This window comes from Gorilla gorilla, chromosome 4 (assembly GCF_029281585.2).
Source record: "Gorilla gorilla gorilla isolate KB3781 chromosome 4, NHGRI_mGorGor1-v2.1_pri, whole genome shotgun sequence".
Taxonomy (NCBI): domain Eukaryota; kingdom Metazoa; phylum Chordata; class Mammalia; order Primates; family Hominidae; genus Gorilla; species Gorilla gorilla.
In genome coordinates this window covers 91,788,920-91,801,156 of record NC_073228.2, presented here as the reverse complement: position 1 = coordinate 91,801,156, position 12,237 = coordinate 91,788,920, and the positions used below count along the sequence as shown (strand labels likewise).

The 12,237-nt window shown below is 32.2% G+C and overlaps 1 long non-coding RNA gene across 1 annotated transcript in view; it reads left to right on the top strand.

The window, feature by feature from the left end:
- Positions 1–10,985, top strand: part of LOC129533433 (uncharacterized) — a 75,114-nt gene extending 64,129 nt beyond the window's left edge. Inside the window, exons 6-8 of the long non-coding RNA XR_010133665.1 lie at positions 3,568–3,610; positions 4,371–4,430; positions 10,947–10,985. This is a non-coding gene — a long non-coding RNA (uncharacterized lncRNA). The remainder of the gene's footprint in view (positions 1–3,567; positions 3,611–4,370; positions 4,431–10,946) is intronic.
- Positions 10,986–12,237: the final 1,252 nt, after the last annotated feature.

Genomic DNA, 12,237 nt, shown 5'->3' with positions numbered 1-12,237 from the left:
ACTGTCTCTCTTGCCCCACATTCAAGCATTTACATGAATTTCTTTTTTGCTTTTTTTTTTTTAAATCATCACCTGCAATTTCTCCTTATTTTCCTTCCCATGTTTGGATCTATTGTTTGGAATATTACAATAAGCCTCAATGAGAATTATAGTGGTATAATAAGCTAAGATTAGCATTTAAGGTGGAGAATAAACAGAAGAAGTGGATGAATACTTGAGGCAAGATTCCTCTCTGTTTCTGATAATATACAGAGAAAAATCCTACAAATTTTGACATAAAAAGAGAAGTATTTGTAGCAACATATTTTTTTATTGTGGCTTCCCCTCAACAGATTGCCTCATGTGAGTCTCAGTACTTATAAAAAGTTATTTATCATTTATTTCTCACAGAAGGAACTAGAAGACAGAAGACATTTGATGTTTAATTTATGAAATATAAATACTGGCAAAATAATGTTGCATTCTACATTAAAAAGAATGATAATGCCTTTCCAGGAGAGTACTTATATAATTGCAAGGCCTGTTATGAGATTTGAGTCTATTCCCAGCTTGTTCCATTATGTTATACAAATCGGCCACCAGGTAAAAATCCTATCACATTGCACAAAAGTATTGTAAGTTAATTATTAGTAAAACCCCTCAAAATCTTGATATTACTACTTTTAAAATATAATTTATTGTCTCAGATGTATCAAGAAGCAACTATTATTGAGCCTTTCTTATCTTTTCTATGTGAAATCAAATTCTCTCCAGGGTACTTTATATAACTTATTAAAATAGTCTGTTGGTAGGCAAAATTCTTCTTACTGTGACCAGAAGACTTTAAAATTAGTGGCAAACGAATTTGGATATTCCCAGAGAAAAAGAATCACAGAATTGAATATTTGAAGTTAGGTTTAATGTTCTAATTTCATGTGAAAATATAGGTGCAAGCTCAGACATATTTTGATACAAGTATCTGGGAACCAGATATTGAACTAAACAATTTACAGACCTTGGAATAAGTAGAAAATTACTCTTGAAACCATGTTAAAAAGCAAATGTAAAACTGATCACATTGGAATAAAAATAATCATGTCTAGAAAAGTATTTTCAGTAAGTATGATTTATATTTAAGAGAAAATTATTTTCTACATCTTGGATCACTTGTATATCATACCAATCTTTAAAGAATTATTTCAACCTTCTCAAATTTATATTACCATTTTAAGCAGATAAATGAACCAGTGACTTTATTAACTAAAGTATGTCAAACTAGTGTTCTATAAATCAAAGAGGGGTAAAGGGGTTAAAACTGATGATAAAAGTCTAATGTTATAGTTCTCCAAGCTACTATATTCCAAAAGACAACAGATCATTTTGTTAAAATATTGTATTCAAAAAAGTTCTCATTTTCTTCCTACAGTTTATTTAAGTATGTTTGCATAAAATCTCAAATAGTTCCAGTATGTAGTATCAGTTACAACATTTGTTAAGTCCATACAATTTATCACATTAGCAGGCTAAGAGAAAAATAATAAATGCTATTATGAATAAACAATTCATTTTAGGACAGTTCACCAAAAGGCAAGTAAATAAGCAAGCAAACAAAAGCCAACTCTTCACTCAGATAAGAATTCAGTCTGTGATTTGTGTGTGTGTCTATTTATTAACCAAGAGTTTAACTTGACTTAATGTTAAGATACCAAAGGCATGAATTTTATTTTACTAAGAAAATGCTTTCAAAGAATCCTGATGAACTTTTATTAGCTTTGCTTGATTTTGAAATAATTTTATATGAGTGGTCCACTCACAAAATAGAAAATGTAAAAAAAAAAAACCCAACTAGATTTAGTGACCCTTTATATGAGTATAAAATGATTTCATGTTATATTGTGAACTTTTCACAAACCTTTTCTAAGCAATTAATGTGTTGGTTTTTAATTCTAAGAACAACATATCCCAAATACTACTCTGCAGATTGAGTTCTCTCTGTCTAAATAAAATGATAGACTTTCTAAAAATATTTTTTAAATCATATTATTATCATGAGTTGCAAGAGTCTTTCCAAGTAGATTTCCTTAAAGGCTAAAGTCTACTCATAGCAATGTGAAATACTCTAGTTGTAATTACTCCAGACAAAGGATACCTACATAAGTAAATTCACCCAATAAAAACTAGTATCCCACTTCCTTTTATGTTTATGTGAGAGTTCCAATGGCTTCTAAACATCGAATAACTTTTCACAGAATCATAGAATTTTAGATCTGGTACAATTCTTAGAGATACCTCTAAGGAATCCAAGACCACAAAGCTTTAAAGATCAAAAATCAATGAAATGAAGAACAAGGACATAGTATCAGTAAGATGCAAAACCCCAAACTGTTACATTGAAAGGACTGATAATAGACAAAACTCTTACAAGAAAGTCCAAGGGGAAGAAAATAGAAAATCACAGACAAATAAAATACAAAATGAAAAGGAGGCATATTGTTCACATAGTACAAGTTTTATGTCATAAGAAATACAATGAATAAGTTTATGTTAGTGAAACTGAAAACTTAGATGAAAAGAAAAATTTCTTAGAAAAATATACATAATCAAAATACACGCAATAAGAAATAAATAACCCAACTGATCACTACCACTTAAGAAATTGAATAAAAAAAAAAAGATTCCTCCCAAAAAATACATGGCCCAGATGGATTTATAGTCAATTTGTACCAAACTTGAAGAAATGGATAATTCATGTACAATTTGTATCAGAGACAATGGAAGAGGTAAAACTGTCCAACACATTTTATAAGGCTAATATAACTTTGATACCATAACTTGATGAAAGAAAATATAATGTCTCCATTTTTAACCAGCCTCACTTATAAGTAGAAATATAAAAAATACTATGTATAATACTATTTGAATCCGGATATATTTATTTAAAATTCACTATTAAAAATCTGTATATTTAATGCACTATACAAACAAACACAAAAAGAACACATGGTAATTCTAAAAGATCCTCCTTTATTAAACATTCCTTCTAAAAGTTTTTCTGTTTTAAGTATCCATTCCAGGTAGACTATCAATATGTCATATATGCCTTTGATAAATAGTATGATAAAAGGAGACAGAAAGTGGTATATTTTCACCCAAAATAATATTTAAAATGGAATTTTAACCACAAATATTACTTGTTTGCTTCCCTAATCACTAAGTTCAGAATGCCACTGGGAAATTTCAAACGGGGTCTGAATTAAAAATTTAATTACAAAACACACTACCAAAGCTTACAGCATTTTTATTTCGATTGGGTGATAACCTAATTATAATTAGGATCATATTTTAAGAGTAGCTATACAAATTCAAGTTACCCAATAACTTTATAAAATTTAACCCTATTAAAAAATTAAGTGTACAGTTCTAACTAATGGAGTTGAGCAATTAGAGTGGTAGAGGGAGCTCCAGTCAGAACAGGAAAGCTCAAAAGTAAGCCACACCCCTCCTCCTCCTCATCCTTTTCTGTGCTAAGAAACTTAACTGGCTAACTCAGACACAGGTTATTAAGTCTGACTTATTTTGTCCATCTAGATTTAAACAGTATCCATTCAGAACAATGACAAGAAAGCTTTAAGTAAGTTTGCAAATCTGAATGATTGGGTTCCTGTGCGATGAGTGCCACAGGGTGGAGGGATTTGAAAATAGGTGTGCAAGTCATACACTTACAACCAGCAGTCAGATTAAGTTTAGATTAAGAGGGTCTATCTTATCTTCATTGAGAACAGTCTCTCATAAAGGTGTGTGAATTTGCTAGGGGATGTATATGAGCTAATTGATATTTCTTGCCTTAAGGTATCATTCCGTTCCAAAACTTTTGTGCAGACAAAATATTCCTCGTTTAGTACTCACTCCATGTAGATTAACTTAGGTTTTATCCTTTTCAGACTAAAGCACTGGTTGGTTGCAATTTTCCTTAACTACCAGTGGATTTAGCAATGATATATACACAGTCTTAATTGCTTAAATCCCTCACTAACATTTTTTTGACAATGTAATCAGAAGATTAAAACAAGGATGCAAAATTACAGATAATAGTGTATGGATTTTTTTTGTTCACCACATGCAGGATGGTCAGATAGATGTTAATGAAAATATCTTTTAATTGACTGTATGAATGTATATATATGTGTGTGTATATATATATATATATAAAACATTTCACTGTTTTTCTTTTAAAAATGTCTAAAAATATAAAAGCACTACATGAAATAAAAGACTGTATGTGCAAGATATAAATTATTTTTCCTCCTTAGAAATGTATTATAATTTTAATTTCATTGATGTGATGATTTCTTTTTAAAATTTAACTGAATGCTTTGTTTTATTTAAACAAGGCTTATACAATACAAGATGCTTCTTGCCCTTCTAGGAGGAATCCTCTACTGAAATGGAAGGTAAATTCTTTGGTCACTCACTAGCTTTGCAGTTTTCAACTTTATTAAAAATATGTTTTCTTTAAAGAAGCTTCAGTGATTTCTACAAATAATATAAATGGCAAAAACATAAAGAAATTCAGTTTATCATGTGAAATTGTACATTTCACAATTGCTCAATCAAAAAGAATTAGATGAGAATTTTTCATTTTCAAAATTATACACACATAAAATAGAATTATAGACATATATTTACAGATCTACAGAATAATAGGACTCTCTTCTGAAATTATAATTTATTTCTTGTTTAGAAAATAATTTGGATTATTTTGAAACAAATGAAAGAAATATACATTGGATATATATATATATATATATATATATTTAGCTGGTTTTTAAAAAAGTATTCAATAGAATGAGCACCACTTAAATAGCATCTTTGGCTAAATGGTTCCAAATCTACAATCTTCATATAGTAATGGTAAAGACTGCATGGTGTTTATTACAGCTGTAAACATTTAATGGCTGATAATTAAACAGCATCCATATTGAATCTTGCAAGATTTAATTAAACATAGCACACTGCAGATGTGAGGTTTAAATTACTATTTATAATTACATGTAAAACACAATTCCTAATATGGTCACATGGAATTCTGAGAGAAATTTGCAATTTCCTCTCATTTTAAGCAATTTTAGTTTTGAATTCCTTACTCCATTTTTTAAATTATGGAGCATTTGACAACAGACAATATAACAAATATGTCAAATGTGTTTATGAATATTGGTCCTGAGTGAAGGAGTATTGTCTCAGAACTATTCCTTTAATATTTTTATTCTAAAGGTATAGCAAAAAAAAAAAGAAAGAAAAGAAAATAGAAATAGACCCACCTAATTACAAATAATTCAAATAAAGGAAAATAGGAACTAGCCCAACTCTATCATTAGATGAATAGAAAGCTAGAAAGAAAAAGTAAAAAGGATTTTATTTTTCTTCAGTTTTAGCATCATATGTAACTCATATATTTGCATATTATTTACAAAAAATCAGTGAAGAATATTAGAGTGCAAAATTGATGTAAAGGGAACATTTAAATTTTCATGTGGAAAACCTATTAAATACTGAAAAAATTTCAGCCTTCTTTATTCCCTATTAAAGATGTCTTCGGTATTTTTATCCATACAATGTATAGGAAATACAGTGAATGTGGAGTATTTTATAGTTGATTTCACAGACTGATTGCACAAAACATTTAATACACCTTTCATAACAGAAAATACTTAGCATCTTATTTGTGCAATATGTCTCTATGGGGTGGGAAAACAAAAATGGAATGTGCCAAAGACTAAATTCAATTTGCACCATTCTCCAGTCCTGTATGTCTGTAATGTTTCACTTTCACAAATGTTTACAATGAAAATCTTGTCAGTGAGGACTCTGAGACCAGAGAGGCAAATGGGTGATGTTGAGAAGACTAACAAAGAATGCCTTGAAATTCCATATTCCTCATCTCCACAAGCATAAAGAAAGGCACAATTTATTTTTAGTAAATTATGGGAGTGAATTACACCCTAATATTTAAATTAATTATCCTGGTCATTCTTGATTAACACTTCTCTTGCCACTATTGTATTACAAAGAGCTACCAAATTTAAAAATCTGCAGGTGAGCTGAGAAAAAACTATAAATAACATATTCAACAAGGAATAATTTGTCTGATCATATATGCTTATTATATGCATATATAGTACCATAATTGTTCATGGCATTTTAAAATAGATAAAACTGTCTCAAAGTTATCATTCAAAGAGAAGATTCTGATAAAGAAAATAGATGAAACCTAGCAATGGAGCTGTCCAGGGCTCCATATGCATGTGATGGTTTCTTATTTACATGTTGCTCATGTTTATGCATGTTCAGAAGAATACAGCTGCTACCCCATTCTCCAGAAATCACAGACACCGGTCAAGTCTACAAAGAGCCACATTTGAGCTTGTAATGTATTTATGAAACGCTAGAAGCTCTAATGGTAGGGAAGGGGAAAAGCAGCACAATTTGCTTTGAAAAGATAACAGATATTTTTCAAAAAACAAAAACTGTATATTCAATTCAGCTCCTTTAGGTGCTTTCATGTTATAGGAATTCTGCTGGTGATGAAAACAGCATCCAGCCAATCAAATGGTGGTACCCTAGTGCCATCCAAAGTAGAAGCCTAGTGTTTAAAATAACCCTGATGAATTATTCATAGAGCTGATGTTTATGCAAATTAGAGAATCATGCATCCACCTGACCACCAAGTGAAGGAAAAAACATAGGGAAAAAAAACCCCATCATGTTTTTAGCATTCTCTAGAACCTATGAAATCAAATGATAATATTCTTTCATTAAATGCATCAAGGAATTACAATCCTTACCTGGTTAGTTTGTAGGGCCTTCAGATTTTCTGGATGAAATAACTGACTGTGCGTGCAACCAATAAAACTGAACTGAAAAGCTGATTAAGGGCACTTACTTAATGCAAAGCCACTCACTGAATATTCATATGATGCCTGTGTTTATGCAAATTAAAGCAAAAGAACGCCCAAGGGGATTGGTTGCCATAGACCACAAATACTGTGTACAGCAGAAAATATAGAGAAGAGTGACAAATAAATCTTGAAATTCATAGCTTTGAAGCAACAAAGGAGAAATAGTAAAATATTAAAAAGCTGAGGTGAAGTACAGGTTTAAATTGTTATATTACTTTAGAACTATCGGCTATTCCTACCATGTAATGATCTATAATTATCTTAATGCCAAGAGATATCTTCATGTTTGTTTGTCAGCTTTATTTATCCTTTAGCCATTCATATTAGCAGATCTCCTAAGCATAGAATAGTGAAGAAAGAAACAATTATGATAAAAATATGAGTCGGTAGAATAATAACCAAACACAGACCCATGTGTGATACGATATTAAGTCTTTTATGTACTGATTCTTCATTGGTAAAACCTTACTAAGTAGTGTCAATGGAAGACCTCCAACATGTCGAGCACGTTGCTTTCTCAATATTGATAGATATCTGCTTCATTTGATATGGGGATTATTTTATATTAGATGAGAGACTGAATCTTTTGGCCAAGAAGATTTTGCCACATGCGACTTTAAATTCCAAGGATTTTCACTTTTAGAACCCACATACAATAATGTTCTCTGAAATGCATGCTAATATGTAGTGTCCTAATCATGAAAAAATGTGAATCCTCACGTATGTATGTGAGAACCGATTAAAGACATTGGCAAGATTCATAATATTTAAAGGATACAACACATGTCTGGCATAAAATGCTTTATACTGTTAAGAAGGATCTTCACTTTTATTTCTTGAATAAGAATCAGAGATGGCTAAAAATGCTAGAATGTATCTTACAGGTTTTTTGTTTGCTTTTGTTCATCTCTTTGTTTTTTGTCACATACATTCAAAACTTCAAAAATAAGAATAAGGCAATATTCTCCATGGCAGTTACCACTGACTGAAGAGTATTTATCATTTTCCAATGGTTTCCTAATAATTCTCACATCGTCATTCCACAATGACTTTGGTCTCCCTCAGATAACATAATGAATTTTCAAGCACTTCTAGGAAATAATATTTAAAGTTTTAAGCATCTATACAAAGCTGGCTACACTTATCATAAATGCTATGAAGACTGAATCCAATTCCTGGACATTGTTTTCCTAGAAGGATTTAGAGGGACTTCTTTGTGGCACCTTATGCTTTCCTAATTACAGCTTTCATGGTTGCAAATAATTTCCTTTCTTGTAAAGTTGCTCTTTAGCTTTCCATGACAGTAATCTTCACAGATGTATAGTGATGTGCATATACATACATTTTCTATAAAATATATTGCGTTTATTTAATCTAATTAACGTCTCCTTAAAATTCTCTTTTGCTAAGTTTCAGAATTGACTTGAAACACTGTGATCAACATATCTAAAATTAAGAATTAAGTTGTTAAAATTTTAGAAGCTGTGAATTTCCATTTTTGTTATTGGTGATTTCTTTCATTTAATTAATTAATTATATTTATATATATCTGTTCATACAAAATACAGAATAAAATGAATGTATAACTAGTAGTACACTTTCCTTTATCATCATGCAATTCTTTTTCTTCTATTGATTTAAGAACATATTATATAGAAGGTAGACTAGTAATTTCTTAAAGTTTCTAATTAAAGAATCCTAAACTAAAAGCTTCTGAGAAACAATGTTTAGGTTAATCAGCAAACCCTAAAACTTAAAGTATAATAAAAAAAATAAATAAATAAATAAAGGTTTTCTATTGCTATAAAAATTATCCTTTTTTGAAAAAGTCAATATTTTAAATATCAAAATTTTCCAACTTTCAAATTAAAATTCAAACACAAGTTTTACCAAGACTAATTATTGCTTATTTAAGTGACACTGACCATGCTTCAGGCTGCAAAAAAGCTAAGGTTTCCTTCAGAAAGATATTTTTATTTTCAAAGAAAATATACCCCCTTTCCCGCCCCGCCCTGCACACACACCTCAAATGAACTGCCAGAGGAAAATGTAAGGGGTATCATTAATGTCGTCCTTTGTCCAATTTTTGATATTATTAGTGGAATTTTTCCTTCCCTTTCTTGGATTGAATCTCTTAATCTCTGGCCCTGTACAACTCTGAGGTATTTCTGACAACTTTAAAATATTTATAAACCAAATCCAAACTGCTGTAGGCCATGGTTGCCTCAGACCTCTTATCCGGTATCTGTGCAGGGCAAGAATAGCTTAGTCAGTGAATTCAGTTCTATAAGAATCAAAATCATCTGTTCCAGATTAAATAAATCAATGCTTTTGAGACTGAATTAACTGACTTATATTATGAATTTATAATTTCCAGATTCATAATTCATTCACTATTTTACTCTGCGGGCACAATAAAGTCCTAAAGGACTATTTACAAATTCTTGCAATGTTTCACAAAGAGGTAAACTTTAGCGCATTTGACATTTATGTTAGAAGTCTGAACTCCCTTTTGAGCAGCTCATTTGGACTTCAACAAATTCAAAAAAATGCGAATAAATATATAGAGAGATTCAACAAAAACTCAGTCAATCAGGTGAAATCGGTAGTTGACTATCTCTGATGTAAAATTTGTTTGGTCTATACATGTTTTTAAATTAAAACTGGATACCAGTATTTAAAATTATAAGATTTTACATTAAAAAAAAAACAGAATTTTCTTTTTTCCTTGGAAAATCAGAGCTGACATTCCCACTAGGCAACAAACCCCTGGAGCCAGGTAGAGAATCCCCCTCTAAGCGAGTCCTGAGTCCTCCCTTTGCCAGGAGTCCTTACCAGGACGCTTCTCTCTTTTATGCTATTCCCGCAGGTATCTGAATTTGTGACCTGTTGGTATTTGAGCTGGATTTGTGAAATCTGGGGGAGCACTACATTTTGAGACTGTTTTAAATCTACTGACCATGTCTGATTTATATATTTTTTATTCGATATAGGTATGTTTATAAATCTATTGTTCAAGTAATTCAGAATAAAAGGTAACCCACACAAAGAGTAAGCTGCCCTAGGTATCCAGGCTGCTTCTATGTATACGTTTTGACAATTCTGCTTATACCAGGTATTATCATGCTATCCTTTTAATAAAAAACATCAACAAAGCATCTCTAATAGAAAAGTCAAATAAAACATCATACAAATATTTACAGATTATTTCTTTATAGCATACATAAAAATACACACTATGCACACACACACACACCCTTATGTACACTAGGTATACCATCAACTGTTTAAAATATCCTTTTCAGCAATAACTTTGAAGAGAGAACCCTGAGTCTTTTCTCTTTTCTCCTTGCTTCAACTTTCAAATACATTAATTTTCTAGAACATATCTCTGGTTTCACCAGAGATCACAGTCCTCATAGTTTTCCTCCTAGCTTTCAGGATTTGTACCTAATACTCTGCCTCTCTAATTGGTAAGAGTGCAGGAAAAGCAAAAAAAAAAAAAAAAAAAAAAAAGATCTGGGACACTCCTGAGAACCGCCTCATTCTCTCCTCCATGTGGCCCCTACACAAAACAAGACTGATTACTTGAGTTCACACGAACCCTTTGGCAAAAACCTTGTGATCTAGTCCAGTCACAAGAAGACAATTGTTCTGTCTAACTGTAATAGAGAAACTATTTACTCCACAACTCTCACCTACGATAATTTATACTTTTAGTTGTAATTTACCTAAAGCAGCATTTCTCTCCTGCTTGAGTCCTTAGCAAGCATTGTCCATGAGGGTAAGCAAGTACACTTACAATTAGATAACACCCCCCCCCCCTTTTTTTTTTTTGATACGGAGTTTTGCTCTCCTCGCCCACGGTGGAGTGCAATGGTGCGACCTCGGCTCACTGCAACCTCCGCCTCCTGGGTTCAAGCGATTCTCCTGCCTGGGCCTCCCAAGTAGCTGGGATTACAGGCATGCACCACCACACCTGGCTAATTTTTTTTTTTTTTCTTTGAGACGCAGTCTCGCTCTGTCGCCTGGGCTGGAGTGCAGTGGCGCGATATTGGCTCACTGCAAGCTCCGCCTCCCGGGTTCACGCCATTCTCCTGCCTCCTGAGTCCTCCCTTTGCTAGGAGTCCTTACCAGGACGCTTCTCTCCTTTATGCTACTCCTGCAGGTATCTGAATTTGTGACCTGTTGCATTTGAGTTGGATTTGTGAAATCTGGGGGAGTTCTAAATTTTGAGACTGTTTTAAATCCACTGGCCATGTCTGATTTATATATTTTTATTCGAAATAAGTATGTTTATGAATCTCCCGAGTTGCAGCTGGGACTACAGGCGCCCACCACCACACCCGGCTAATTTTTTGTATTTTTAATAGAGATGGGATTTCACCATATTGGCCAGGCTGGTCTCGAACTCCTGACCTCAGGTGATCCACTCAACCTTGGCCTCCCAAAGTGATGGGATTACAGGCGAGAGCCACCATACCCGGCTATCACCACTGTTTAATAAGACGATTCAGTTGATTATTTTTTCTAAAATAAGGCTCTATCTTCACAAAAGGAAAATATTTTAAATCAACTCAAGGAGGCTTAACTGCTTCTTGAACATTTCGTTTTTATTACACATAAAGATGGGAATTTAGTGCACAGACAACTAGTCCTTCTCTACCCCAAATCAGAAAAATAGGTAAAAAATATTTCTTCCTTTTTTTCCTCTTCCCTTAGTTTGGTATGCACTGACCTTATGCCACATTTGTAGAGATGCTCATGACGTTCAGCTCTTCTGGCAATACTCCTTGCTCTTGATTTTGTTTTTCCTTCTATCTCAAAATTCTTTTTACTGCTTTCTCTTCTTTAAAGTTTCTGGTTGACGTCTGGTTCATTAAAACTATCTTGATAAATTCATCTGAGCAACAGTTTAATAGATAATAAAAGTGCCAGTGGTAGAGACAATTAGGTTCAAATGAACCTTCTCTCAAAACACCCCTCAAATCACACTATAGAAGCAAGTATCTGCCAAGCCAGTAACGGTTCCAGTGGCACCTAATTTAAGCCTTAAAACCAAAACAAAGAAGTACTGTTCGAGTAAATTCATTTGAAAAAAATAACATTTAAAAACACACTACCAATCTAATTTTAGTGAGGGTATGAGGCTATTTTATGGCTTGATTTAACCTATGGTTTAATATTCATATAGGTAACATTGTTGCAGCCTAGGGTCTCATTTCCAAAGATAATTTCTGAACTTAAATATTTCAGAGCACAGAATAGTGTTTGGATAAGAATATTTGCAGAATAGTAA